The sequence below is a fragment of the Camelus bactrianus genome, chromosome 6 (assembly GCF_048773025.1).
Source record: "Camelus bactrianus isolate YW-2024 breed Bactrian camel chromosome 6, ASM4877302v1, whole genome shotgun sequence".
Taxonomy (NCBI): domain Eukaryota; kingdom Metazoa; phylum Chordata; class Mammalia; order Artiodactyla; family Camelidae; genus Camelus; species Camelus bactrianus.
This window is the reverse complement of record NC_133544.1, coordinates 13,266,533-13,282,185: the sequence shown is the minus strand read 5'-3', so window position 1 is coordinate 13,282,185 and position 15,653 is coordinate 13,266,533. Positions and strand designations below refer to the sequence as shown.

Here is a 15,653-nt window from a genome sequence, read left to right as displayed (position 1 = left end):
GGGGGGGCGTTAGGTTTATTTATTTATTTTAGTGTTCTAGGGGGGAAGTAATTAAATTTATTTATTTAACTATTTTTGTAATGGAGGTGCTGGGGATTGAACCCAGGACCTCGTGCATGCTAAGCATGCACTCTACCACTTGAGCTATACCCTCCCCCTCCAGGGCCATACACTCTTAAGTAATAGAGATTATAATCATTGCAAAAGCTACCATAAATGAGTATGTACTATCTGCCAAGCTCTGTGCCAACTACTTTATTTTTATTTACCTATCTTTTATTGAAGTACAGTTGATATACAATATTATATTAGTTTCAAGTGTACAACACAGTGATCCGACAGCTGAACACATTATGAAAGGATCACTACGACAAGCCCAGTGACCATCTGTCACCACGCAAAACTACTGCATGTTATTGACCATATTCCTTACGCTGTATGTCATCCCTGGGACCTACTTGCCTTATGGCTGGAAGTCTGTAGCTCTTAATCCCCTTCACCTGTTTCATCCCGTCGCCCGCCATCCCTGTGCCCAATATTTTACAAGAATTATTTTATTTAATTCTTATGCTAATTCTATAAGGTAGATCTCATTATCCCCATTTTACAGATGGGAAAATGAAAACTCGACACCTTACATTATTTTCTAGGAATTCACAGCTCGGAAATCACACCCAAGACACTCAGCTGGAAAGAGAAGGAACAGGAATCTGAAACTCAGACTGATAGTCTCACCCTAATATCCACTGCCTCACCCTGGGACCCCTGGGCCACTTGGCTAAAATCAACCCTGCCGTTAAGTCACAGCTTTTATGGAACATGCACTCTAACTGGCACTGCTGAAAACCCAGGCTATCCCCTCTTTCCTAGAAGCCAGTGTTGTTTTCATTCTGTTTTCAAGTCCTGTTCCAGCTCTACACCCTCTCTCTCAGGAGCCCCAGCGTCAGCCCTCAGGCCTCGGCCCCACCAGCGCAGTCACTCTGTCCAACTGGACGAAGCCGCTTCCCTCAGGACAGCGGTGCAATTCCAAAACGGTTTATGAGGGGCCAAAACTCTGAACTTGTTTTAAAGAAAGCAAGCCCTCCAGAGTTCACAAATCTCTTTCCCTTGCTTTAGTCTGTGAGGACAATGGGACAAATGTCACTGTGGAAGCTGTCCCCCTCACTCTGCCTTGGGGGGATGTCTTGCTTTGGGACCTTCATTTGGGATCTCAGCAGCCCCTCAGTTTCCCGATACACAGAATACAAACCCTCACCTACCTCACAAAATGAGTGTGACGACCCAGTGAGATGGTAAAAATAATTTGAGAAAAAAAAAATTCAATGCCTTCCACAACAGAAGTGTTAGTATCATAGCTTTCCCAAATAGTGCAGGTTCTGGCGAATCCTGCTGGGCATTTATGTTTTTATGAGGCCAAAGCACAGGTTCAGAAACTCGGTTGCATACATGGGGATTTCCATTTAATGAAACGTTTCCGGGAAACACCTTAGAACCAATACCAAACGTGCTAACCAGGCAGCAGACCCAGGAAAACTTCCCATGGGGCTACGCATCGGTCCCTGGGAGATTTTTTTGTTTTGTTTATTAACACTTGGACCCCATTTATGACTCAAGCATAACTTCCCTTGGCATTAAAGTAACTGGGAACTGAGATGAATTGCCCGATTTTTAATGACATTTGGCCTTTTTGCACCCCGTGTTGGAAGCGCCCTGTGTATCAGGGCAGCACGACAACAAGTGATCTGTCGTCGGCTGTTCTGAAAGAGCTTTGGTGTCTGCACAGTTTACAGTCACTAAAATAAGGGGTTCTATCTTTCTAAGAATCTAGCACACACACTTTGTGTGTGGCTCTACAAATAATGTGACCATCACAGGAAAACATACTGGACTGAGTTTCTTGACTATTCATACACCCTCTAACCTGTCCAACTGTCTCTGGCTCTCCAGGCATCAGACTCCATTTTGAACATGGATTTCTTTTTTCCTTTCCGGAGTCTCTTATTCTCTCCATTGTATTCATTCAGAGGAGGAAAAAAAAGGCCTCATAAATGTCATTTCATATTCCAAGCAATTTGCTATAGGCAACCACACCATTACTTTGTACAAATAAATTTACATAAATCATTATTAGAATGTTTTATCTTAGCAACATTATTTGGTTCCCAGAGCACAAATTAAATGCATGCTTAAAAGCAGAATATTTTAAAGTTATTCCTATATTGTTTATGACACGGAATTAGAAATTTCCATCTAATTTTTCTTTCATAATGGAATTCCTTTAGTTTTCTTTGTATATTTATGAACCACATGCATAATTTTCCTGAGTGGGGTGCGGTTTGAAGCAAGCAATGCAATAGATGACTCTGCCACATTTGGTTCATTTTTCAGGGACTGTTCCCTTTGATTCCATGGGGTCGGTTTTGAACAGTGATTAGGAAAGCCAGGAACCAGGGAAATTAATACCATCTCATGAGTAGATGGGTTTCTGTTTGATATTACTCTACAAGCAAACTGGTCTTTGGTTGTGGTTTGGCTTTTTTTTTTTTCCCAATAAACAAATTTGTAAATGTACTTCCTGAAAATGGAGCCCAGTTTCTACTTGCTGTGTCCGAGAGAAGGCTGTTTGGATCAGCTGCACAGTACATGGCAAGTCTTCACCGGCTGGAGTTCCACCCGACCCTAGATTTCAAAATAACATCTTTTCTCCGTAAGTAAAACGCACTGCCCATTTTTAAAACAAGCTGCAGTTGTCAACAACAGGGACGAGGGTGGAAAGGGACCGCCTCGTAGTCAGGAGCTGTGCTCGCCAGCCCTGGTCCTGCTACCTGCTACCTGCTGGCTCTGTAGAATCACTTCCTGATTCTACGACTGGCCTTCTCATTGGGGTCATCAAGGGCTGGACTCACCGCTCAGGGCTGCGAGCTTCCACCATGGCGTGGTCCAGGAACAGATCCCCAAGCCAGTGTTAGGGAAGTGGGGCCCCACCTGGTCAAAGGCCCAGTCCTCGTAAAGGATGGGCAAGGCAGTCACACGGAGCACTTAAGAGCAGGCCAGACCTGGGTTCAGAGCAAAGCGGTACCACTCGCTAGCTCTGTGATCATGCACAATTTAAAGCTTTCTGCATCTGTTACCTCATCTTAAAGTGAGGTTACTTGTGTCTACTTCACAAGTTTGTTTGGGGGATTAAATGAAACAATGCGAGCAAAAGCTTACAACACTGTGACTGTAAGAAGCAGCTCGATAAACATCCTTAATCTTCAAGGATGACCAGTGGGGTCAAGCTGGGGTGATCACATCATGTATTGTCCACAGCAACATATTTCTGGGTGTGAAGAAAGGACTGTATGGTAACTATGTCAGGTCAACTGGCGACGGCTACAAGGGCCTCAAGCACACCTGGGTGTGTGTGACTATCCTGGCTCCAGCCTATCACCACTCAAGACCCGATAAAGAAACTGGTTACATATTTTACAGTTTGTTATATCTTTTAAAGATCTTTCCTACTTCTTATTTGAGCCTTTCATAAACTGTGAAATGTAGGTCTGCGTTAATTACCCTTTGATGAAGAGCAGACAAAAGCACAGACCAAGTTTGGGCTTCTCCACAGTGACGCTGTGCCGTGGGGTCAGTAAGGACCCCAAGCAACCCTGGACTCCTGCCTGCTTCCCAGCCTCCCAGCAGCGAGACAGAGGTACATGGCTAGTTCTGGCCAATGAACTGTGGACGTGGAATTAGTCTGAGTCACTTCTAGTCTAAGGCACCTAAGAACGGGTGTGTGTTCTCAACTCTTTTTTTCACATGTCAAAGCAACCAGGAAGCCACTTTTTGAAATGCAGGTGTCACAAGATGGGGGAGGCTTGAAACCTCAGAATGCTGGAGGCAGGACAGCCACCCTGGTGCAATCCAACTCTGGGTGGGTGAGAAATAAACTTTTACTGCACTAGGCTCTGAGATTTGGGTGTGCTTTTTACCCTTGTAGACCACAGCCTGCCCTGGCTCAGCTAGCTAGGAGGACTAGAACCCACATCTCCAAACTCTTCCCAGTTTCCACTCAACAGTATCATAAAAATCCCACTAGGATTGGGGAAATACTGCCAAGATTAAATGCCATAGCTTACACATGGCAAGTCTTCAATGCTTACTTGATTTAAAACAAAATACTTATTTGGTTTAAAATAAAACAGTTCACACCCAGTGCCAAGTAAAAAGAAAAAAGTTCCAAAATCCAGGCTGACTTGTTCCAACACTTACATTAACCCAGGAAGCCTGGATGCCTTACTTTAAAGGCACCTAAGAATTGGGTTCCTGAAATGAAATAGCCTCAATGTCATAGCTAGCTTTAACTGAACGTTAAGTAGATGAACAGAAAAATCCAACTTGAGTATGACCAGTTCTCCATCTTAGTCTGGAACATTCCTCGCTTGCTTATTCAAATCCCACTCACCCTTCAATTCTATTTTCTTTATGAGGGAAAAAAGTTTCACATCTCAAATGTTGCAAACATTTGCGCCCACAATTGCCTGAGCCAGAGGATGGCAATTTTTTTTTTAATGTAAAAGATCAGAAAGTAAATGCTTTCCAGTTTCTGAGGCACCTATTCAACTCTGCCCTTGTAGCGTAAAAGCTGCTACAGGTAACCCAGAAATGAATGAACACAACTGTGTTCCAGTTAAAACTTAATTTAGGGACATCAAAACCTCAATTCCATATAATTTTTATGAGGCAAAAAATATAATCTTTTAATTTCTTCCAATCACTTAAAAATGTAAGAATCATCACAGCCTGTCCATCTCAAGCAAGCAGAGGGCCATACCTGGCTGGCTGGCCGCAGCCCACTCACCGGAGCTTAGAAGAGGCAGGGCAACAACTGATGAGGCAACCGCTTTCTTGGGAGCAGAACACAAACACTATTATTCTCATTCTTCCACTTCCTGGTGGCTGGTGAGCCAGGGGTCTGATTCCAGGAAGGCCTGAGCTCCTGGATCGGCGGGGCTGTCAGTTCCAGAAGCAGCAGCACACGTGAAGGCAGGTGGGGTGGGTGTGGCCTCATGGGACAGGCAGAGCATTGGCAGGAGACCCTCACAGCACCCTCAAGACCCAGGGCAGGAAGCAGCCGCTGCTTTATCCACTCCTGCGAGCGGAGTTTGTGGGGGCCACCGCAAGATGACAGCCCACCGGGCTCCCATCCCCACCCATGGCCCCAGCTTCAGCCTTGAGACCCTCCTTGAATTCCGGCTTTCAGAACTCCAGGTTCACTCCTGGTACCAACACACAAACTCATGTTCCTGGCTGCTGCCTCCCACCCATCAATTCCACTTCTCAGCTAGGAATCGCATTTTGTGAATCACCAGGTTCTGACCTCACACGGGATCTGGCTCAGCCCGGGGCCCTGTCAAGCCACACCTGTCAGGCAGAGCGCCGGGTTGAGAGAGGCAGGTGTGTGAGAGAAGAGTGAACAATCATGTAGACAGGGAGAGGCCAGGTAGGGACAAGCCCAAAGAAACAGAAGGCCGGCAGGTAGCAGCCAAACCAGGACCGGGGCAACAGTGACTGGGGCCCCCTGCAGGAAGCCGTCAGCAAAGCAACCCTGTAACAGGGCAGGTGGGGTTTCCCCACCGAAACCTTAAGGGACCCAGTCCCTGAGCGGAGCCTGATTCAGGCTAGGACAGGAGTCAGGGTCCTCCAAGCTCTGTCTGGTCCAGGCAGCCAGGGTCCTCACTGGCCAGGCTCCCAGCAGGCTCAGTCCCACCCTCCTGGCCAGGCCAGGCTGCTCCTCTTCCTTCCTGGCTGAATGATTCTCAGTGACAAAGCCCACCTGAGGCCCTGCCTCTTCCATGAATTCTTCCCTAATTATTCCAATTCCAGTCCTCAAAGTCCCTGAACACGAGAGTTACCATTAGCGCACAGCCCCAGCTGGAAGCTGAGCTCCACCATCCACCATCCAACGTCTTCTTACGAGTGAGTGTTGGCTCTTTGGCTCAGGTGTGAGCTGCATGAGGATGCAGCTCACATTTTTAATATCTTAGTTTTTTTTAATCTCCATCTGTCCCAAGAACACATAACAGATACTCAATAATACTTATTAAACTCAACTAAAAGGTCCAACTTAGACAGACTAATATAATTCAGGTGAAGTATTGTATTATGAGAAAGAAAATGAGTTAGAGGAGCTACGTACAGTAGGTGCTCGTTTCTGTGTGAAAATTCCCAGCAGCGTTCCTGCTGCATTGTGTATGACACACACCAAAATTTTACATAAAGATGTGGCTCAACATTCTCATTATCTTAATGCCTAAATTGACTGACCACAATGTCAGTCTGATCAGCTGCATAAATTGATCACTAAGAAGACTGGGAGGAAGAGGGGGTGGTTATCAATTGATGGAGAAACAATCAATTTGGCATTTGCATTTAAATATAGCTTTGGAATTTCATTTGTTCAGTGCAGTCTCCATGAGGTGCAAGCCAGCTGGTTACCTGAGTCAGAATGGGTCCAGGAAACCGAGGTCAGCATTGCTCCAGTCACGGCAAGGACAGAGAGGCCTCCATGATCTCGAGAACGCTGGCCCTCTGGGAGATGATGCGCTTAGTGGCTGGTGGAGAGGAACAGAAGAAAGACGGGTTAGGGCGGGGGAGGAGAGAGAACCCTCGCAAGCACAGTGGATGTCATCTCTGGCCTGACTCTCTAAAAGATGCCACACTTCAACGAAAATGTCAATTGCAACAGTGCCTCTTTATTTCTTGAAAAGTTATTGAAGCATTGGGTCCTTCCCGATGGAGTGTTCTTGAAACTGCCTCACGGGGCATAAAAGGACCCAGAAAATACATGCCATAGATATTGTGAGATGATCTTATTTTACTACAGCGGCCATTGAGACATTTGTGAGATGATTTTATTTTACTATAGCTGCCACTGAAACACTTGACTAGACAAAGGAAAAACACCAGAGCACCGGGAAGCATTCAAGGCCAGGCACCAAGCGCACCAGCCTTGCTCCTCTGGGTAGACCAGATACACAGGCTGCAAAGTCAATGACTCTCCATTCTGTTACTGTAAAATAAAATTACTTCGGCTCTATTCCTGGGGGGAAAGATCCCATCAAGCTAAAGCTCACAAAATGGGCTGCAAGTTTGGGGGCTACAGTCAACCAACGAGCTTGCAATATAGAAAAGTCGGTACATGAGACAGATTGCATAATAATTTCTAATGGAAGATTTTTTCTTTTTTGGCTTCCCCCTCAGGGAAGACACATCAGTAGACTGTCTGATGAAAAGAATGGTATTAGCCTTTGAGCTTCTTAGTGAGAATGTTAGGAAATTAATTCATTAGGACAGCGGTTCTCAAACTGTGGTCCCGAGGAAGGCAGCATCACTACCATCTGAGAGTTCGTTAGAAACGCAAATTTTTGGCCCTGCCCGAGCTCTGCAGAATCTGAATATGTGGCGGTGGGGCCCGGAGATCTGTCTTAGCAAGCCCTCCAAGTGATTCTGCTACACCTTCAATTGTTAACTCATCCACGCATCCAAAGACTCTGAATCTGTTGTTATAAAGTAAAATCACCCTACTCTACTGCATGTTCCGCTTCAATTAAGGGCACAGTATGGGGCTAGGGATTGGGGAGGGGGCAAGGGTCAGAGAGAGAAGCTGATGACATCCCTGCCTCTGAGAAATGTATTGCCCACTACGGGAGTTAAGACAGGTAGACAGGCAGCTCAGACAGAGGCAGGCCGTTATTTCCTCCAACAAACAGGAGGCTTCAAAGGGGACAGTTGTTTCTGGTTGGGGTGGGGAGGCAGGTAAGAGGAAGAATCGAGAAGACAACACTAAGGGCCTTGAGATCTCGAAGGGATTTTGACCGGCGGGAATAGGCAGACGCTGAAGCAAAGGCCCAGAGGTGAGGACACAAGAGGGCTACTCAGGTGCACGGGGGAATCAGGTCTGGCTGAGAAACGTGAAGGTGAGCTGGGTGAGACAGGTTACTTCCAAGTTACAGCCAAGTACAGGCTCCTCTTTCTGGTGTGAAGACCGCCCAGTGGCTTATGTCTAGACGCTGATGTCTGATAAACCAGGCGATTTAATGATTTCTAAGTCCAGGCTGCGTTTCTGTACATTTTGCACTGCATTTTCTAGAGGGGAGCACCTCAGCTGCTTCAAGGATAAACGGCTGAAGGTTTGCCCTAGAGGAAGACACAAAAGAAAATTTTAAAGTAGGCGTAAGAATCTGGAGGTCACAGTTGCCTCGGGCCATTCTGCAAAGGGGCAAAATGTTACCACACCTAAAAAGCCCCTGAGGACATTGATGGTTTTCGCTTTATAAAACACCTCGAGTGGGGAGTGGTGTGCCTCAGTCCCAAGAAAGTCAAACCAGGAGGTGGGAGAAATGGGTAAAGGGGGTCAAAAGGTACAGACTTCTAGTTACAAAATAAATCAGGGATTGATCGTGTTCAGCACGGTGACTATAGTTACCAACACCATGTTGCATACTTTTAAGTTGTTAAGAAAAGAGATCTTAAAAGTTCTCATCGCAAGAAAAAAATAATTGTTAACTATGCAAAGTGTTGGATGTTAACTCGACGTAACTGTGATTACTTCACAACGTACACAAACATCGGATCGTTACGTCGTATACCCGGAACTCACAATTTTATGTCAATTATACCTCAATTTTTAAAAATGTAAACCTGCAAAAAAAAAAAAAAAAAGAAAGAAAGAAAAGAAAGAAATCTTAAACCAATGCTCAACACCTCCAACGCGAGAAAAAAGACTACTTTTCATGATCAAGAAGGTATGGGTTTTGCTTCTAGAAAACTGACACGAACAGAGGCTTTATTTCCCGGTGCTGCTAGATGAATGACAGGAAACTGAAAATGTTTTTGATGTCAGGCAAGGCTCTGATGGGAACGGAGCTGGATTCAGAACCGGCTGCTCACCCCAGTTCTGCCATCTGCATCATTACAGGCAAGACACTCAACTTCCTCAACCTCAATTTCTCAACAAGACGCTGACTTGTACCACCTTTGAAATTTAAATAAGAAAATAGACAAGAAGTTGCTATGACTATAGTTCAATAAAAATATAAATTTTTTAAAAATTCCTATGAAAATTATACAGTACAATACTACACAGGAGTGTATTTTTATTATATATATAATTATAATCTCCTCATGAAGACATTTGGGTGCCAATTAATACTAGTCACTGTACTGGTCTTTGAAAATATAAAAGTAAAATGTTTCTTATGTCCTTCAGACTCTCCTTTTAAATATTTGCAGATATGGCAGTTCTAAGGCACAAACTTGGCATCAACCAACCATCCTCCCAAGCAACATTTCAAAGTAAATTTTTTACTTCTCATTTTTTTAAAAAAAATTTGACTCCTCTGACCACGACAGAACATCCAGTTATCTTTCAGCAGCTCCCAGTGAGCACGACTCAGTCTGCAGCAACAGAGACGTAAGACGGTGATAATTTATCATCGCTCAGTAGTTTAGTCCCAGATGGACCATTTACTAATTTATTTCCATATGTAACTGGCGGAGAGATTAATCAGGCTTCCAACTCAGAAACCTGAATTGTGCTTTATTCCCGTCACAGACTAACCCTGGGCAAGAAGAAGTACACGTTTACACAGAAAACCAAGAGTTCCTCCTAAAGCCTGTGGATTTCAGATGCAGTCCTTTAAACACACACACACACACACGCACACGCACACGCACACGCACACCCAGGCGCAGCCTGCTCCTGCCAACTTGGAGGGCTGGTTCTTTCTTTAGACACTAATGGGCTTCCCTTAGGAGCCGTGTCTGGTAGAACCACAGGCAGAAGTAAGACCAGAAATGCAGCGCCAGCTCAGGCCCAGTCGCAGCCCTAGTCCCCTCCCTGTGTGCAAGCTCAGGGGCTCGTATTTCTGAAACTGAAGAGATCTTTCTGCCACGGTGCTACGCCCAGCTGGCCTGCCTGTGCAGTGCCCAGGCACTGGAAAGTATGTGCTTTCTTTTTTCCACTCTTTTTAAGGGTCTGAACTTGACTGAATTCAGCAGCTGCCTGTAGCCTCTGTGAGGCTCTCAGTCCCCCTGAGTTCAACTCTCAGTCCACTGTTATTTTTAATTCTATCCCAATGATATCAGCCTTTAGCAAAGGGGGGTTCACAGGATTGTTGTCGGATGACGATGCTTCCATATAGAAAGCCAGCCAATCCTAACACGGGGCAGAAAGCAACAGTTGCCTAGTTATGCCTTCAGTGGAACTCACGGCCACAGCCAGGAAGGCTCGGGAGCCAGGACCATGCAGGGGTATTACCGGCTGGATCCACACACCTGGGTTACTAACCAACCATGTGCCTTCAGAAAAGTTACTTAACAGTTCAAGCTCACAATTCTCTTCTCTGTAAGATGAGTTTATCTCTCTAAGGTTCCTCTGGCTCTAAAATCTTTGATTCCATGAAGATGGGGGAAAAAAAATCAGCCATTCACCTGGTTTCTGTGTTTAGATGATGCCAAACAGCCAGAAGTTTGGAAGCATCTGGAAGAGGCTGAACTGGTCCCAAGGCTTGGAGCTGTGACAGAAGTAGCCTTAGGAATCTCAGTATCCAACAGACTCTCTCTGAGCAGAAGATAGTTCAACGACATATTCCTCAGTCACATTTTAAGAATTCAAGGCAATCCAAGTTTGAAGTACTGTTCTAGGTGTGGCCAAGCTACAGAAGTATGTACACCATGGTCTTTTGTCTTTGATATGTTTACATCACAGTCAAGATTCAGTGCATCCTAATATAGTGAAATAAGGGTTATAATTTGAAAAGAAACTGTTAAGGGAACATGAGGGATGGAGAAATCATCCCAGTGAGGGTGAGGGGCGGAGACCTGTAAGGGTTTTGGAGGAACTGAAGCTGAAGCTGGAAAGGTGGGAGGAAAGGAATCTGGGCTGAGGCTGCAGTAAGAGCAAAGGCCTAGAACCTTCCCCTCGTGGTCAGGACACGGTGCTTACTACCCTAGGGCAGGATGCTCAAGGAAGAGACCTGGTAAGAGGGAGGCAGGAAAGGGGCTAATGCTGGAAAGCCCTGGACGCCAGCCTAGCAATTGGCTCTTACCTTGTGACCACCGGGAACCTTCAGAAATGACCAGGCAGTGGAGACTCCGAACAAGCTCTGCCCTAAGACGTTTATTCTGGCAATTCTGTTACCATTTAAGGTTGGTAATACGATCAGTCTGTACCTTCATTTTTCTCTTTTTCATTCCATGCTGCCACTATTTGGGAATCCCCCAAATTTATTATTTTTTTTCCAAATCAATTTCCTGGCCCTTCAAATGGAAGCAATTGAGTTTCCTACAAGCGCTGCCAGGATTTCACATTCAGATGAATGGTTCGGCCCAGGGCTTTACATTTTGGTTTATGTGTTTTTCTAGTCTCACAAGAGAGCTAACATAACATGACACAGACTGGTGTTTTTTGGAGATGTTGCTTTTTACACTGGAAAATATTTGGGGATGATGAGAAAAATATACATACGACTCTTACAAGGGTGTGCACTCCCAAACAGACAAAAGTTGAACTATCATCCAAAGTCATTCATTGACACTTTTTTGATTTCCAGTTTCAGAGCTCCAGGCTAAGGAACCCAAGGTTTCCAGGGCCCCTCAAATACAACAGCAGAACATCATGTAAACCCTCATACCAACGGTATTGGATTCCTCTGCTTTGGGGAGCCAAGCACAGGTGGCTTCCGGCAGCTGTCACAGAGAGAAGCTGCCCACCGGGATACCCCCGGCCTGGCAACTCAGGGCACAGGCCCTCCCATCAGCCCCAGAGATGGGCTGGAGTCTCGAAACTAGAGATGAGTATAAAAATAGGCAGAGGGGCTTCCCCTCTGAGAAAGGAGCTGCCTTTAGTATCAGCCACCATTAAAAAAAAAAAAACCCCAGAGAAGACACAGTCTTCACTTCCCACCTCTGGGTAGCTCGGACGACAGGTGGGCATCAGCGGGAGACTTCAACATCTGTTCCATTTTGGGTCCCCTTATGTAGAAAGGCAAATCGTATCTACCCACTGGGGTATCAGACATTCTAGGGTTCAATCTCTGATTCATAATTCAAAAATCTGTCCCAGCCCTCCTCATACCCAGGTGTTAGGAAGTCCCAGAGCCCCTCCTCCCAGAGGTGTTCCCTTAACACTGAATCAGATCATTGCTGTAACGATTACATGCAGTAGACACTGGAGACAGTTCCCTGTGCACCCAACAGATAGTCTCACACGTACAAGAGTTGCATTTCTCATACCACTTTTTGTAAAAGTCCACCTATGGTCAGAAAATGAATCCTTCTCAAACAAATAGATTAGCTTAAATTGCCATGCCATTTCACATTCTCTTTACTGATACATGAATAATAAAACTATAAGGTAAATGCAGGCTTACACCGAATAATGGGCATAAATAAAAATATTTTGACATTAAAAACTCAGTCTAAATTGAACTGCAACATACTTGAAAGCTCCCGCAATCATAACGTGCACATTGAAATCCATTAACCTAATACCGAGGCTGCTATTCCAAAGTAGAGGTCTAGCCTGTAAATAAATACCCATTTGAACACTTCTCCTCCTAAATTACTGTACAATTTGATTGCAAAGTCATACACTTACAAAGTCTATCATCTTTACTTGGTTGCTTTCTAACCAACCTTCAGGTCCTATCAGGCTACAATGTGGCAGCATAATCTAAACACGGAGACCAGTAAATGGTACCAAAAAGTAGCAGCAAATGTCAAAGACAAACCAGGGTCACCCCGGTGAGAAGGAAGATATTTACATAAGCATTCCGAAAGACAAAGGAGCCCCAACTGCTCTTTAACTGTAAACCCAATCAACCTCTCTGCTCCTCTGATCGTTTTTGTATAAAAGCAATTTTCACAATGATACATTCAAATACCTTAGTTGCTATAAACTCAGCAGCAGTTAAAGATTCTGGTGCACATTAGAGCTGCTTTCAAGACTCAGCTGTTTTCAACCAAAGCTTCCATTCCTTACCCAACACTACCTCCCTCCAAAAAATTAGCTTCACTGACAATATCCTTCTTAAGTATGTCATCTGCCAAGGCCATTTTCTTACCTTTGCAACTCACTCACATTTGTTCCATTTGATGATATTTACCCAAGCAAGGACAATTCTTTGACTGGAATCTTGCAACTTTCAACTTTGCCCAGATTTTGCTGTCGTGAGGAAGGGGTATGCCGAAATCTCCGGTACATCGCTTAGCTGAGCTAATATACATCTGAATCAGAGCTGTATTTTAAATTCTTTTACACTTACTTAATATAGTGCGTGCTGCCTGTCCACTGATGCGATATCAGAAACCTGCAAGCTACTATTTCTGCAACTGTGTCACTGTGGATAGTCTGAAACATGCACGCAGCTGTTGCCATGGAAACAGACACAGCTAGGGCAGAGTGCCACGCTGTGTTAATTCCTTCACCCATGAACCCCAGGGGAATGCTAACATTCATCTTCTTTCTCCTTTTAGTCTCACACTGCTTTAATATATATTTTTTAGCATTATCAAATGATGTACTAAATACACATGGTACACCTGAAAATTCGGATGGCTGAAATGAGCTGTGTGCCAGTCTAGCCTGCTGGGCATCTGTTTAAGGTGGTGCAAATATGCATGGATCCTTTAACCAACTTCTCCTGGGAGAAATGGAGAACTTTGTTTCTGTCTTTTAAAACAGCGTGCATAGGACACACACAAAAAAAGGTGATCATCTCGTCTCACCTAGGAACAATTATTGTGGAATTGCACGGGAATGAAGATGCTCTCAGAAAGGTGCCATATCAGCTCTGTGAAAGGCAGAGGGAGGTCTTACAAACTTTCTGAAGTGGATCCAAGCTAAGAGTTGTTCTCCCTTCTACCTAGAGCTACATTAGCAGGCTGGAAATCCACTAGTTTTAATCAGGCAAAAGCATAAACCCTCAACAAGGGCTTCAACTGTCTGCACTTGGTCTTTGTTCCTAAACCCACGGAAGAAGGAAGGTATTAGAATGAGTGAGAGACTAACAAGATGGAAATCTGCCATCATTCAGAAAGAAACATGATTTTCCTAGAGTCTGAACATTCTCCTATTTGCATCTAGTTCAGTCTCTGCCCTTATCAACTATGTGGGCTGATGAAGGAAAGTCAAATTCGTTCATTCCACTTAAAAGCCAAAATTTGTAGCTACTGTCTCCCCGGGCCATCTTCCCATTATTTAAACTGGTACGCCACTTTAAATTTGGGGGTTACTCATCACAGTCAACAAAAGTCAGCTGTTCGAAATCTTAATTACATCCCGTCCCTTGGGCTAGTTAATAATATTCAATCTAGGTGAAAATGGCTACATTGTAGATTTGCATGCTGATGTGCTTCCCTGGAACACAATTTTAGCACCAGACAATCAAGTGTAGGCTTTAAAGGTGCAGATCCGTGACTCTGAGGTAGCGCGTCTTAAAAGAAACCGCTATTTTGGTTACAGGGGTTATGGCAAAATCATCCTACAAAAGATGAGCAAAGTCTGACTATTATTTTCCTAACCTGAATCATTCTTGGCTACATATTATGAGAACAATGATCAACTCATCTCTAGGAGGAGGCAAAACAGAAAACACATACACCTTCCTGGTTAAAGAACTGTGTCACTTTTTTAAAGCAATCTGAAGAGGATGTTGGGGTCCAGTATAAAGCCTAGTCTTCGAGTGTCAGCAGGGCAGGCAGTGGTTACCCTTTAAGTAATTCTGACCAGTACTTACAAACTTACAGAGCAGAGTCATAGCAATAAAAAGAGTAGCTCTTTATGTTTACTTCGCCCTTCTGTATTTGTATTTGTTGAGTATTACCAAGTGTTTTCATACAGGTCACCTCATTTGACTGTGACAAGATTATACTATGAATTAGATTCGCAATTATCACCAATCTCAGCTCCTACTGGAGAGCGCCGAGATGCTGAAAGTCAGTGACTGGCCTGCGGCCACATGTTCAGTGGTAGAACTCTGCCTTCTATTATCTGACCTGCTGCTCTTTCCAAGTGCCCCACTGCCTCTAGGTGTGCTCACAAACGCACTGGGTAGTAAAGGACTCAAAATAACTATAGTGACAATACTTATAAAAGGACAGATACCAAGTAGCAGATGAACCGGTATGGAGATTAAATATGGCGGGTGGTTAAAGTTAGGCCAACACTCCCCTTGGCCATCACCCACCCATGTTCTTCTTCACAAGGTGGAAGGAGAGGGGTCAGCCTTTAGGCTGAGGTCAGCACCTGTCCCCAGAGCACATCATCTCAGCCTGCTCACAGGCCCTGAACCCTCTTCCTTCCCAGGTGTCCCACCTTAAGTCTTGGCGACTTCACAGAGGGGGCCTCGGAGGGGAGAGGTGGTTGGTGGCTCCTTGGGCTTTGGAGGTGAGAGGGGGACGGGGAGCGGCAGGAAGCAGCAATAAATTGGTGCGCCTCCTGTGATGGTTAATTTTATGTTTCAACTTGACTGGGCCACAGGGTATCCAAATACTTGGCTCAGTATGATTCTGGGTGGGTGTGTAAGGGCATTTCTGGATGGGATTTGAAGCAGCGGGCTGAGTGAAGCAGACTGCCCTCCCCAACACAGGTGGGCCTCATCTAATCAAAC

General features: G+C 44.9%; 1 protein-coding gene across 3 annotated transcripts in view; it reads right to left on the bottom strand.

The window, feature by feature from the left end:
• Positions 1–15,653, bottom strand: part of FOXN3 (forkhead box N3) — a 364,758-nt gene that overhangs the window by 261,163 nt on the left and 87,942 nt on the right. For all 3 annotated transcript variants that reach the window (XM_045505824.2, XM_074365166.1, XM_074365167.1), the window contains exon 2: positions 6,478–6,593. The gene's annotated coding sequence lies outside the window, so the exon portion shown is untranslated. The remainder of the gene's footprint in view (positions 1–6,477; positions 6,594–15,653) is intronic.